Below are 14,895 nucleotides of genomic sequence, written 5' to 3' on the forward strand. Positions count from 1 at the left end.
AATGGGAAAAACTCATAAAAGGAAAAAGAGTACTCGTCATTTCCTCGAACTACTCGGCCTTTTTATATAGGCGTAGATTCTCTAGATTCCAGGTGCGCGGGAGCTTCTTTCCGCTCATTTCTTCTATTTCAAAAGTGGCTGGTCCCAGCTTCTTGGATACTTTGTATGGTCCGATCCAGTTGACGCCCAGCTTGCCTTTGCCATCTCTGGATTGTATTTTATCCGCTTTTTTCAAGACCAAGTCGTTCTCGTTGATTATTACTTTTCGCATTCTTCTGTCATGATATTTCTTGATTCTATTGCGGTATACTGCCATTCGCATGTAAGCTTTTTCTCTTCGTTCCTCCACAGAATCCAAAGCATCTCTAATGTTGATAGGATTTTGTGTGTCGCAATAATAAATTATCCGATCTGTGGGTGACTTGATTTCAACAGGTAGGACTGCTTCGGCTCCATAAACTAGCGAGAAAGGTGTTTCGCCTGTTGCTGCCTTTACAGAGGTTCTGTATGCCCACAACATATGGGGTATCTCATCCGCCCAACCTGTTTTTTTGTCTCCTAGCCGCTTCTTGATGCCTTGAATCATGGCCCTGTTGGTAACCTCCGTCATACCATTCGATTGGGGATGGTTTACGGAAGAAAAATGATTTTTGATCCCCATGCTTTCGCAGTATGCTTTGAACTTGGCACAGTTGAACTGGGTGCCATTGTCGGTTATAAGCTTTTGCGGGATTCCAAATCGCATGATAATGTTCTCTCGTAAGAACTCGATCATTCGCTCAGGTGTTTGTGCGGTTACTGCCTCCGCTTCTACCCATTTGCTGAAGTGGTCAACTGCGACTATCAAGTACTTCCTTTTCTTTGTCGTTTCTGGGAATGGACCCACTATATCGATTCCCCATGTTGCGAATGGCCACGCCGTCATTATAGCGATTTGTTCGGCTCCGGGAACATGCTTTTCATTCGCATGTATTTGACAATTGTGACATTCCGCAACCATTTTCTGGGAATCTTCCACAACCTTGGGCCAGTAGTATCCCATTAGTTTGACCTTTCTTGCCAACGCCGCCGAAGCTTCGTTCGCGCCACAAATTCCTTCATGTAATTCTCGCAGCACGTAGTCTCCTTCGTTGCGACTAATGCATTTCAACCATGGACATGTGTACGATTTCCGATACAAAGTTCCATCCCGAATTGAGTATCGAGCCGACTGTCCAATTAGCTTTCTGGCTAAGCTCTTATCAACCGGTAAATCTCCCTGCTCCAGATATTGGCGAATGGGCATCCGCCAATCTTCATCGTCTTCCAGTACTTCGATGACCATAATCTGATCGACCTCGAATGCTGGTGCCGATTTTATTTCCAAATTGCATGCCTTTTGACTCCATGGTTCTCTACTTGGCGCTGCTTTTGCCAATTCGTCAGCCTTTGCATTTTGGCCTCGCGGAACATGCACCATCTCCCAAACGACTCCCTTGTGCGTTAATTCTTGTGTCAATCTGCCGACTACCTGATGGTATTTTACTAGCTCCTCCTGTTTCACCAGATAATTTTTTGTGATCTGGTTTATCATGAGTTTGGAATCGCTGTAGATTACCACTCTTTCTGGGGTGAGTTCATTGAGCAAATTCAATCCGCATATCATTGCTTCATACTCTGCGGCATTATTGGTAGTTTTGAAAGTTAATTTTGCTGCATAGCACAGGCGAATAACCTCCGGGCCCTTGATGATGACTCCCAGCCCAGCTCCATCTGTAGATAATGCCCCATCTGTGTACATGCTCCACTCTTCTTTTTGTGCCTTCGGACATTCATCGTCATCCCAGGTGAATTCGTTCACGAAATCGGCGAGTACTTGGCTCTTTAGCGCTGGTCTCCCTTCATAGCGAATATCGAATTCTCCCAGGCGAATTGACCATTCCATCAACCGGCCGGATGCGTCAGGTTTCTGTAATACCTTTCGCATTGGGATGCCAGTTCTCACAATGATAGTATGCGCCTGAAAGTATGGTTTCAATCTAGCCGCCGTGGTTATCACTGCGAGGGCCATTTTGTCCAACTTCGAATACCGGAGTTCTGCATCCTTCAGGACTTTGCTCACGTAGTACACTGGATATTGTTGCCCTTCTTCTTCTCGCACCATCACAGTGCATACCGCCATATTGGTGACGGATACGTAGAGAAATAAATCTTCTCCATCCTCCGGCCTACTCATTAAGGGCGGATAACACAGTAATCGCTTTATCCCCTCGAATGCTTCTTGACAATCCGGCGTCCATTCAAAGGACTTGGATTTTTTGATGGCATTGTAGAAAGGTAGACATCTCCTAACTGAGCATGATATGAATCGCCCTAATGCCACCAACCGCCCATTTAGTCTCTGTACTTCTCTTATGCTCCTCGGCGTTTTCATCTCCATTACTGCTTTAACCTTCTCGGGATTCGCCTCAACTCCCTTGCCGCTAACAATGAAACCCAGGAACTTTCCCGCTCTTGCTCCGAATGTGCATTTCTCTAGGTTCAATTTGAGGCCATATTTGATTAGCACTTCCAGGATTTCTTTGATATCCTGCGGGTGGTCTTGCATTTTCTTGCTTTTGATGATCATGTCATCAACGTAGATCGAGAAGTTCTCGCCGGATTTGTCTGAAAATATCTTGTTCATCATCCTCTGGTATGTTGCTCCCGCATTTTTCAATCCAAAGGGCATCACCTTGAAGCAATAAATCGCCTGGTGAGTTATGAACGATGTTTTGATTTCATCCGCCTTCTCCATGGGTATATCTGATGGTAACTGGATTTCACGTCGGTGAATGATAAAGCTTCATATCCTGCAGTTCCATCTACCAATATATCAATGTTAGGAAGCGGATACATATCCTTCGGACATGCCTTGTTCAGATCTTTGAAGTCGACGCACATTCTGTACGTTCCATTTGGCTTTTTGACTAGCACCACATTGGCTAACCACTCCGGATAGGTGACTTCTCGAATTGCATCTGACTTTAGCAAATCCACCACTGCTTTTTCAATCGCCTTTTGCCGCTCAGGAGCATGTCCTCTCTTTTTCTGTCGCACTGGGGTTGCACCTTTGTCTACATTCAAACGATGGGTTGCTACGTCTGGACTTATTCCTTTCAGTATTTCATTTGGGGCGGCAAATGCCGACTCACATTGGACCAGCACCTCGGCAATGGCTTTCTTCGTTTCTTCGGGGAGGCCCGTCGCTATTCGCACATTTTTATCGCTTGAGATGGCGAATAGTTCCGTTTCTCCCAATGCTTCCGCTGGCAACTTCTCCTCTACCCTATCTTCCTCATTTGGCTTTGGTTCAAGTGACAATGTATAGGCCTGTTGAGATACAAGTTGATCACCTTCAACTATGACTCGCCCTTGGTATGTTGGTAAATGTAATGTTAAATGCTTCATTGAGATGAGCGACTCCGTTTCTGACAGGAATGGGCGTCCCAGAATTATGTTGTAGGCCAATGGGAGATCAACAATTGCGAATTCTAAATCACCTCGCCATTTTAGCTTTTTATCGCCCATTTCTGCCTCCAACACCACCTGTCCACTTGTTTGAGAGGATTGACCCCCAAAACCTGTTACATCCATGAATGTATGTTCCACTCGCTCGTCATTAATTCCCAACTTGTTGAATGCAGTCCGAGTAATAACATTACAAGAACTGCCAGTATCAATAAGGACCCGCTTGACGTCTCATCCTTCTACAGCCATTGTAATCACCAAAGCATCCGTATGCGGCTCCGTGATTCGCGCGAATGAGTAATTGAGGGCATCCCCCCTATGAGTGTTGCTTTTTCGCTGTTCACGGCGAGCTCTTTTTGTTGGAGGCTCATAGATCCCGCCGGCTATCACGTTTATCACTCCTTTTTTCTGCTTCTTTTCGGGCCTTGCCTCTTCTTCATGTGGTAACGTTGCTTTCTCGTCACTAGTCTCCTTTCGTACAAATTGATTCAGCTTGCCCCTTTCGATCAGCCTTTCAATCTCCTTCTTCAATTCATAGCAATCGTTCGTGTCGTGGCCTTCAATCTGTGGAACCTGCAATATTTGTTAGGATGTCGCCCCAAACTGGTTCGACCTTTTACCTCGGGGAACCGCACATCCTTCTTCAGGGGGCTCTTTTCGATCCAAAGTAACACCTCCTGGCGAGTCGTGTTTAATGGTGTCTGATATCCGCCACTTTGAAAGGGGCGATCACCTCTTCGAACAAAATTACTTTTGGACTGGGTCTGGCGCCGATTGTCCGAAGTGGATCTAGCGGCATCTCTTTCTCGCCGGGTTTGAGCCCTATGTTCCCTGTTGACATCATCCACTTCCATGAATTCCTTTGCTATTTTCATGAGTTCGGCCACTGTGCGCGGCTTGTTGCGGATGATTTCCTCCCGCATACTCCAATCTGTGGTTCCATCTGCCATGATGTTGCGGATGCTCACGATATCCGGGTTTTGCAATCGCACCAGAATATCGTTGAATGCGACAACAAATTCCCTTAGGGAATTATAGTTCCTCTGTTTGATCTCCTTCAGCTGCCTATCCGTCACATCCGCTGCTTTACAGCCCACAAATTTCGCACAGAAATCCCGACTATATTGATGCCAATTGTGAATAGATTCTGCGGGTAAAGATCGAAACCAATCAGATGCGGCTCCGCCCAAAGTTGTCGAGAATAACCTGCAAATGATGCTTTCACTCGCTCCTGCAACATCCATTAGTTCTCTGTAGTTCCTGACATGAGCCTCAGGATCAGAATTTGGATCCCCATAGTATTTAGGTATCGCGGGCGCTTTGATTCTGTGATCTGGAATGAATTCCCGCAACGAAGGGGCAAAAGGTGAATCGCTCTGGACCTCTGCTCTCGGCCTAGGCGAGTACCCCATTCGCTCCATCATGCTTCGTTATTGATCTTCTAAGTCAATATCGGGTATTCACCGGACTTCTTCCATCCGCTGCTGGTGAATTCTGGGTGGCATCCATCCGCCCATCGGTGTTGAGACGTGTGCCTGTTGGGGGACTAACCGCTGTCCCGTTATAGGATCAAAGTTCCATGTGTGCTCTCGTCCAGGAGTCATCAACTCCGAATGTCTGTGAGGAAAAGGTTCCACTTGCTGTAGCGGAAGAGTGCCTTGCACTCCTGGCAATGGTTGGGATGGCTGCCAGGTCGGATGTATCGTCGTAATGAGATCTGGGTGCGAGTAGTTGCTCGGGTGGCTGTGTGGGTTTGTGCGACTACTCTGGCCCACTTGATTTGGCGCCTGAGATGGCTGCGGGAGGGCCGATATAACAGGGATAGCCGGTGATTGTGTTGAGATAACCACAGGTTCTTGAGGAGCAGCCGCCACGGCGGTATTGTGTTCGGCGAGGGCAGTTAGTAAATTAATCATTCGATCTCCAGCCGCCTGGCTCATGTTCGAAGCCAAGACTTGTCCTGCCATCTGCACGAAATCACTATTGGACATTTCCATCTCAGTTTTCACTTGGACTTCCAATAAGGGACTCAATTGTCCCGAAGGACCCGATGAGCTAGGCACCACAGGCTGTGTACTTGCAGGTTGCGAATTCGCAATCCGTGGTCCCCTGGAGTTCATACTGGTTGATCTAGTGGTAACGCCGGTCGTTCGTGATGGTTCTGACATGTTCTTCGCGTACCTTTAACCAAATATTGGTAAAAAAAGGTCCACGTTCACCGCACCAATGATAACTTGCCGGATCCGATTTGATATTCTCTGCCAGAGTTACCTGCAAAACAGAACCGGAGACAGGATCTCCGGGAAAACTCTCCGACGATCAAGTCAGTTTTTATAAGAAGGTTGGTAATTTGACAATAGTATTGCGGGAAAAATTGTGAGCGTACCTTTTTCCCTCGTTCTTAAGGCCTTTTATAGGTGTTTTTTAGGTAACCGCCGAGGGCGGTTACTCCTTAGTGGGCCACGTTCTGAGGGCGGTTCCCCCTTTTTAGGCCATGTCCCTTTCGTGGCTTTCATGGCAACGAACGTGGTTCTGAGTGGGAGTCTTGATGCTCCGTTTAGGAATTCGGGGCGGTTACTCGCTTCACCCGTTTCCGCTTATTCGGGTCCCATTCGGGGCGGTTACTCGCTGCGCCCGCTTCCTTTATTCGGGTCTTATCCGATCTTAGACCATAGGTCTAAGTATGGGCTGGGCCTGCGAAATGAGTATGACCCGGTTTAGCCTCGCGGGTCATCAGGCTCTGAACGGTTTATTAACTACATGAACTGGGTTTTTTCTCTCCACTCGAGCCAATCCGCTCCCTCGTATGAACTGCCTAAACAAGAATTCTTGAACAGCTGGTCCTCTTCATTTGACATTGTTCAGGCTTCCTAAGGACTCTTTCTGCAAGAAGAATAATAATCTCTCTGGTTTGATATGTGGTGTCAGGTATAGAAATACATGGAGTTCGGGCGATCACGAAGTTTTCTTTTCAGCCTTAAAATATAAATTTCCTTATCACCCTCCTTAAAAAATTGGTTTTCCTCATTCTTTGTCAATGCTTTTGTGTGGATAGAATTGTTCTACATCTAGAGAATTTGATTTTTGTCCTCCAATGATTCGACGAGGATATGGATTCCGATTGATTAAATGAATAGAGGAATTTTCTGAGACTTTGATCTTCTTTTACTTCTAAATCTAGTTTGGTGAAAAGTATTGGGATTTGAGCCTTGTCTTCTGATTTCTCAGGAATCCACTGTAAAGCACGGATTCCATCACCGTCGAGAAGACTGGTGTCCTAGGGGCTCCAATGGATTTAACTAATGACCGAACAGGGAGCGCTGCCTTCTGTATTTATTTATATTTTTTTGACCGTGTTTGATGAATCCCGATTACCCTTCACTCTTTCTACCTGAAGAATAAGAATCTCATGTGATCTCGGGTTGGTTATGTGGTGCCAGGTATCATAGAAATACTGGAGTTGGGGTGATCAGGAAGTCTTGCTTTTTAAACTTAAAATATAAATTTCATCATTTGCCTCCGCAATATGATTTTTCCTGATTCTTGACAAAAAGAATTGTAGATAGAACTGCTTTGCATCTGTGGGATTTGATGTTGGTCCTCCTTTGATTAGATGAGGATATGGATTGCAATTTTTTAAATGATTGAAGGGGGTTTTACGAGACTTTGATTTCCTTTTACTTTAAATGTGGCGGAAAGTATTAGGCTTTGCATCTGTGGGATTTGATGTTGGTCCTCCTTTGTCTTCTGATTTTTCAGGAATCTACTATAAATCAAGGATTCCATCTGCTTTTAGAAGATAATATAGTTTAACAGATGACCAAACAGGGAACTTCGTACACTTCTTTAATTTTGCATCCTTTCAGTTTATTTCGATGCCTTATTATTTTAGTTCATGTTTTCAGCCTCGGATTTCTTTCTTTTTTTTACTTTTTGCGAGGAGAACAACATCTGTGACTTGATCTTGCTTCTACGATGATTTAAGGGTTCCTTTTCTGCTCTTCTAACGGTATTTGATTCTTCTTTCCAAGATTTAATTGAAGCTTATGAGCTACATTTATTGGAAGAATATATGTGATATGGCAGTATTGGAAGTTTGTATGGATTTGAATTATCTTACCTCATAATCGGCAGATTCAAATAATTCTAATATTTGGAATGAAACATGGGTCTAAAATGATCTAGTGAAGATACAGATCTTTGAAGAAGGGCTCTGAACGGTTTATTAACTACATGAACTGGGTTTTTTCTCTCCACTCGAGCCAATCCGCTCCTTCGTATGAACTGCCTAAACAAGTATTCTTGTACAGCCTGTCCTCTTCCATTTATTACGTTTTATTTTTACTGTGTTGAATGACATTGTTCAGGCTTCCTAAGGACTCTTTCTGCATGAAGAATAAGAATCTCTCTGGTTTGATATGTGGTGCCAAGTATCACAGGAATACATGGAGTTCGAGTGATCAGGAAGTTTTGCTTTTCAGCCTTAAAATAGAAATTTCTTTATTAGCCCTCCTCAAAAGTATCATTTCCTCATTCTTTGTGAAATTTTTGTGTGGATAGAACTGCTCTGCATCAGGGAATTTGATTTTTGTCCTCCAATGATTCAATGAGGATGTGGATTCCGATTCAACTCCGACTGATTAAATGAACAAAGGGGTTTTCTGAGACTTTGATCTCCTTTTACTTGTAAATATAATTCGGTGGAAAGTATTGGCATTTGAGTCTTGGTCTTCTGATTTCTCAGGAATACACTGTAAATCACGAAATCCATCGTTGTCGTCGAGAAGTTGGGCTCTAATGGATCAAACAGGGAGCGCTGCCTTCTTTATTTATTTACGTTTTTAGATTGCGTTCGATTTGTGTCCTCCAACCATTTCACGAGGATATGGGTTTTCTGATACTTTGATCTCCTTTTACTTGTAAATATGAATTTGGTGAGAAGTATTGGGATTTGAGCCTTGGTCTTCTAGTTTCTCAGGAATCCACTCTAAATCACGGATTCCATCAGACGTCCAGAAGTTATGGGCTCTAATAGATTTTAACCAATGACAAGGGAGCGGCGCTTACTTTCTTAATTTACTTTATTTTTTAATAACACTGTTCATTATTCCCCTTCATTCTTTCTGCATAATGGATAAGAATCTCAGGTTTCCCCGGTTGGACCTGTGAACACATGGAGTTGGACCAAGTAGGAAGTTTTGCTTTTCAGCCTTGAAATATAAATTTTGTCATTTGCTGCCTCTAAAAATTTGGTGGAAGTAATTTTGAGCCTTGGTCTTCTGATTTCTCAGGAATCCACAAGTAATAATGGATTCCATCCGGAGTTGCATTTCCTAAGATAGATTGGAGGGCATGTTGCTGAGTTGATGATCAGGGAGCTCTTGCTGTTCTTCATTTTATTATTGTTATTTGTTTAGCTTTCAAATGTGTTATCTCAGGGTTCTCGAGTTCAAGTTGATTCCTTATAGCAACAGAACCCTTTCTTACGTGGAAATGCTTCATCAAATTTGCACTTGACAAACCCTACCGGAACATCCTTCTTTCCAATAATACAAGTCCTCTTCTTGTATCCCAGGTGTTGGTCTTCTTACTTTTGAGTGCTTTTAGGACGAGTTCGGTAATATCTATTTCTTTTATATGGTTGAACGATGTTTGTGAATTTCGTTTTTGTTAATTCTGTTCAGTACAGATTTGCTGTCTATAGGTCCTATCCTAGATTGTAATTTTTGACAACTGTTAAACGCTGCTTGTTTGTTTTAATTCATGCATTTCAGTTATTACAGATATACATATACATGGGAGTCGGACTGATCAGGTTTTATCCTTTTTCTTTTTCATGCTTAGATATAATTGTTTCTCAATTACTGTGATAGTTATTTTTTTTTTGTAGATGGAACAGATGCATCTGGACAATTGGATTTTAATTGGTTAAAGAGATTTTTTTTAAGAGACTGCTTCTTTTACTTATAAGTTTAATTCAACTTTACCAGGGGATGTATTGGATTTTAAGCATTGCTGTCCTGATTTCTCAGGAGTTCACCGGAATCCATCAATATGGAAAAGTTAGGTGGACTAAGATAGATTGGGGGTCACATCTGGAGAATTTGATTTTTGTCCTCCAATGATTCTACAAGGATGTGGAATAGTGGAGTTTTCTGAGACTAAATCTTCTTTTACTTCTAAATACAGTTTGGTGGAAAGTATTCGGAATTGAGCCTTGTCTCTTGATTTCTCAGGAATCCACTGTGAAGCAGGGATTCCATCGTCGTCGAGAAGACGGGTTTCCTAAGGGCTCCAATTTATTTAACTAATGACCGAACAGGGAGTGCTTTATGTTTTTCGATTGTGTTTGATGAATCACGATTACCCTTCACTCTTTCTGCATGAAGAATAAGAATCTCATATGATCTCTGGTTGGTTGTGTGGTGCCAGGTATCATAGAAATACTGGAGTTGGGGCGATCAGGAAGTCTTGCTTTTCAACCTTAAAATATAAGTATAAATGTGGCGGAAAGTATTAGGATTTGAGCCTTAGTCTTTTCAGGAATCTACTGTTAATCAGGGATTCCATCTGCGTCAAGAAGATAACACAGTTTAACTAATGACCAGGGAGCTTCGTACACTTCTTTAATTGTTTTTTAAATAACGTTGTTCATTATTCCGTTCAGAATCTCAATTTTTTCTCGTTGAATATGGGATTCCAGGTATTACTTTAATTCATGTAGTTGAGGCAATCAGGAAGTTTTTCTTTTCAGCCTTAAATTATTCCTCATCTATGATTTTTTTTTTCTTATGTGGATAGAATTGCCCTGCCTCTGAGAATCCGATTTTTGTCCTCCAACCATTTGATGAGAATATGGGTTTTCTAATACTTTGATCTCCTTTTACTTGTAATTATAAATTTGGTGGGAAGTATTGGGACTTGAGCCTTGGTCTTCTGATTTCTCAGGAATCCACTGCAAATCACATCTGCATTCAGAAGATATTATATTTTTAAGGGTTAAGGTGCAAAAATACCCTTAACGTTTTGGTTAAGGAGCAATTTTACCCCTAACATCTAAAATGGTGCAATTTTGCCCCTAACGTTGGAAGTCAAGAGCAATTTTACCCCTAACGTTAATAAATTGGGTCAATTTCAGACACTATTATAAAACACAGATATTTTTGTTCCTTATTCAGCACCAATTGCATAACAATTCGTTCTGAAAAAAGGATTGCATGTTTTTTATAATTTAATAATAGAATTTGAGGTTAATATTTATAAATTTGGTGAATTTTTTGAATTTATTTTGTCTATTCGTACAAAAAGACAGTATATTTTTTTTATTTTTTTCACATCCCAACATATGTTTATGATTTGTTACTGATAAAATGACACACGTATGAAGTGTAGATGACAAGATTCATGCCGAGAAGACAGTTTGATGAATTATTTCTCAATTTGATACAATTTATTAACGTTAGGGGTAAAATTGCTCTTGGCTTCCAACGATAGGGGTAAAATTGCACCATTTTAGACGTTAGGGGTAAAGTTGCTCCTGACCCAAAACGTTAGGGGTATTTTTGCACCTTAACCCTATTTTTAACTAATGACCGTCGTACAGGGAGCATCACACACTTCTTTCAAAGTTTTTAAATAACTTGTTCATTATACCTTTCACTCTTTTTGCTTAATGAATAAGGATCTCAGATATTTGCGGTTGAATGTGATGCCTGGTATTACTTTAATACGTGGAGGAAGTTTTGCTTTTGAGCCTTAAAATACAAATTTCTTTGTTCAATACTGAAAAGATGATTATTCCTCAATTCTATGATTTTTTTTCCCTGATGCAGATAGAAATCTTTGCTTCTGGGAATTCAATTTTTGTCCTCCAGACATTTCATGAGGATATGGGTTATCTGATACTTTGTTCTACTTTTACTTGTAAATATAAATTTGGTGTGAAGTATTGGGATTTGAGCCTTAGTCTTCTGATTTATCAGGAATCTTCGAGCTATGGGTTTTGAGGTCAAGCAGTTCAAGAATGTCAATTTCTTCTTATTGGTCCAACTGTGTTTGCGAATTTGGTTTTCGTTTCTTATCTTAATAGATCGGTTCTCTATAAATTTTGACATCCGTTTAGTTTATTTTGATGCTTGTTTAATTTAGTTCTTGGATTTCAGCCTCAGATTTCCTTCTTTTTTTACGCGAGTAGAACAACATCTGTGGCCTGATCTTGGTACTACGATGATTTTAGGGTTTCTGTTGTTCTAACGGTATTTGATTCTTTACAAGATTTATCAATTGAAGCTTATGAGCTACTTTTATTGGAAGAATATATGTGATATGGCAGATTCAAATGTTCAAGGTTTTGTGCTTTCTGTCTTTCGTGGATGAAGCTAATCTCAAACCTGGGAATTCTTATACTTGGGATGAAACATGGGTTCAAGAATGGGCTAGTGAAGATATATCTTAGAATAAGAATCAGGGGATGTATTGGATTTTAAGCATTGCTGTCCTGATTTCTCAGGAGTTCACCGGAATCCATCAATATGATTGTGGGTCACATTTTTATCTTATTTGTTTATCTTATTTTGTTCTTGCTTAGATTTGTATTTAGATGCCTTATCCTATGACAGACCATGTTTTTTACTTATAGAATGGATCAAATACTGGAGACTTGGATTCTGCAAATAGAAGCATGATCTCTTTCAGTCTTCTGATGAAATACATGGTTTGAGATGCATCATGGGGGTTTTCTTGAGCATTACCTACTTGTAACATATGGTTTGATAGATAGTGGCAGATTTTCTAAATTTTAGTTCCGGATTTCTCAGGAATCAATCACAGCGTGGAGAAATATGTTCGCTAAAGGGGTTTCTTTGTTTTTTTTTCCCCTACATAATTCTTGTAATTATTTGTTAGAAAATGGTAGATAACCTTTCATCAGCAATTGAAACAAAATCAGCTTTTTGTGTTGTCCTGTTGATATGGTTGCAATCATGTTTCCAGGGTTCCTCTATTGCAGTTCCTGAGGACATTGGAAAGATCTGAGGGAGTTCCTCCTTTATTTCCTGATGAGCACATGATTAGGGTTTTGACATCTGTAGAATTCTTTGACGTGTTCGTTTGCTCTATGACTTATGCAGTGGTGCATTTTGAAATATGAATTGATCGTTGGAGTGGGTGAAATATATCAGCAGAGAATAATCAAGTGGCTGAAATATATCCAGCAGAGAATATGCTCAGGAAGTTTGGGTCTTCAATTTTATTTCTTCTCATTGGCACAAGTGTAGTTGATAAATAATTCGTGTAATCTTGAGTGGTTTTCATCTTGAGTGGTTTTGGTTGCATTTGTTTTTCTAGGGGTCCAGCACTTCCCATTGAACAAATACGAGGATTGGAGCTTTCAGGTGATTGGAGCTATCAACTTCAGATGCTTCGACGAATAAAGGGTTTTCTTGGATATCGTCTTCTTTTTGGACTTCTGATTATTAGCTTACTCTGGTTAGTGCTATTGTTTTTCTATGGGTCCGGTATTTCCCATTGAAGAATAAGAGTATTGGAGCTTTCAGGAAGTTCTTTAATTCCTCTTGGATATTTGCATAGATTTTTTCTCTAAATTGATTTAATGTGTCATTAAATGATACTCTGTTTTATGCTACTTATTCTTTATTCTGTTTCCTGAAGAACTATTTTGTATTTGGAGCTCGAGAACTGGATTTGTGATGGCAGCCTGTCAGCTTCAGATGCTTGGACGAATAGAGGGTTTTCTTGCTTTACCCCATACCCCCTCCTCATCTACTGCAATTTAATGCTTTCTTTCTTGGACAATTGGGTTGCACCAAGTCCAGGTAAAGGTTAATTTTTCATTTCGGTTTCTAGTGTAAAATATCCACAATGTTCTGTTCTATTTACTCTGGTTTTGATAATTCTCCTTTCTTTATTCCTATGCAAATGAGTCGGTTTTTCTGCCTTTTTTTCTGTTGCATTGAGATCTTGAGTGTGAGAAACCTGTGGTGATTAGTTTTTCATCCAATATTTGTATTCTTCCAACAAGTTGTATTCTGATCTTAGAGTTTAATGTCTCTCTCTTTATTAGTACTCGTTTTTTTAATTACACTTTGCTTTAAATTTTTTTTAACTCCGCCTATTCGGCTTAATGCCCATAGCCAGTCCCAAGCCTGGATAAAGGAGGAGGGTTTATATACACGTTGCAATATGTCATGGTGGTAATTGTTTTTTCCTGTTTTGTTGCGTTTTATTGAGTTGTGGGTTACTGAATCTCCTTGTTTTATATATTGATAGCCTCTGTAACTAAAAACTGTTTTGAGGATATGCATAATTGTTCTTTTTGTTTTATCAGTCTGCTTTGGCAACTCTGTTTTTTAATATTTATTGTAACGCTCGCTTTGGCATCTTTGTATTATTCGACTTACCTGTGCAATGAGATGAATTGAGATACCAGTTATTTATCGTTGAGTATTCAGATGTCCTTTTAATGAAAGTAGGTCCTTTTCTCTGAACTTATAGAGAATAGCCTGAACATAATGCTGCAAAGAGGATGATTAGCAATTTTTTGAAAAAAGGGTTAAAGAAATTACGGCATGAATAATAACATGGAGGTGAAAAAAAAGCAACTTGATGCATACCTAATTTCGCACTTCACGCTGTGGATGGATATGCTAGGTGTTGATTGTGTGGGTGTTGGATGTCTGTTTGCTTAGGCTTTTCTGCTGGTCGATTTTTTTCTTGTTGCTTTAAATTTTTTTAACTCCGCCTATTGGGCTTAATGCCCATAGCCGGTCCCAAGCCCGGATGAAGGAGGAGGGTTTATACTTGTCAAGAATATGAGATCGATAGATGCATACAAATCTTAGTGGTGATGCTTGGCTAGAGGGCAGATTTGAGTTTTGGTTCTGGACCAGGTCCAGAGAGATGAAGCCAGGAAATTTTATCATCTGATAAAATTAGCCTAAAAAATTATTGCAACTAGCAGGAAATTAGCTGATAGATTGATTATTTTTGGCCCAGGGTCTGTTGTTGTTGCACATATCTGATCACACAAGCTAGCAACCTCTTTGAATAGCTGATAGATGAGGAGACTGCATTCTGGGGCGGAGACAGCCGGGGGGACGGCCCCCCGGTCTTCGGCACCACCCCTGTGGAACTGTAGTCGAGTCCCGAGAACCTCCCCCTAAGAGTAATAAAATAGTACTTATATAATAGAACTTAATTATATAACATGAAGCTAGGTTTGCATAGTTGGTCTAAGTGGCTATGTTGCCCGGACACGGATACGGGAGACGTCATTTCTGTACAACACAGGATACGGAAACGTGGGGAAAACGTGTAAATATTAAAAATATTGGGGCACATTTATAAATATTAAAAGTTTATTTTTATATATGAATTTTTGTAATATAA

Source organism: Euphorbia lathyris, chromosome 1 (assembly GCF_963576675.1).
Source record: "Euphorbia lathyris chromosome 1, ddEupLath1.1, whole genome shotgun sequence".
In the NCBI taxonomy this organism is placed as follows: Eukaryota; Viridiplantae; Streptophyta; class Magnoliopsida; order Malpighiales; family Euphorbiaceae; genus Euphorbia; species Euphorbia lathyris.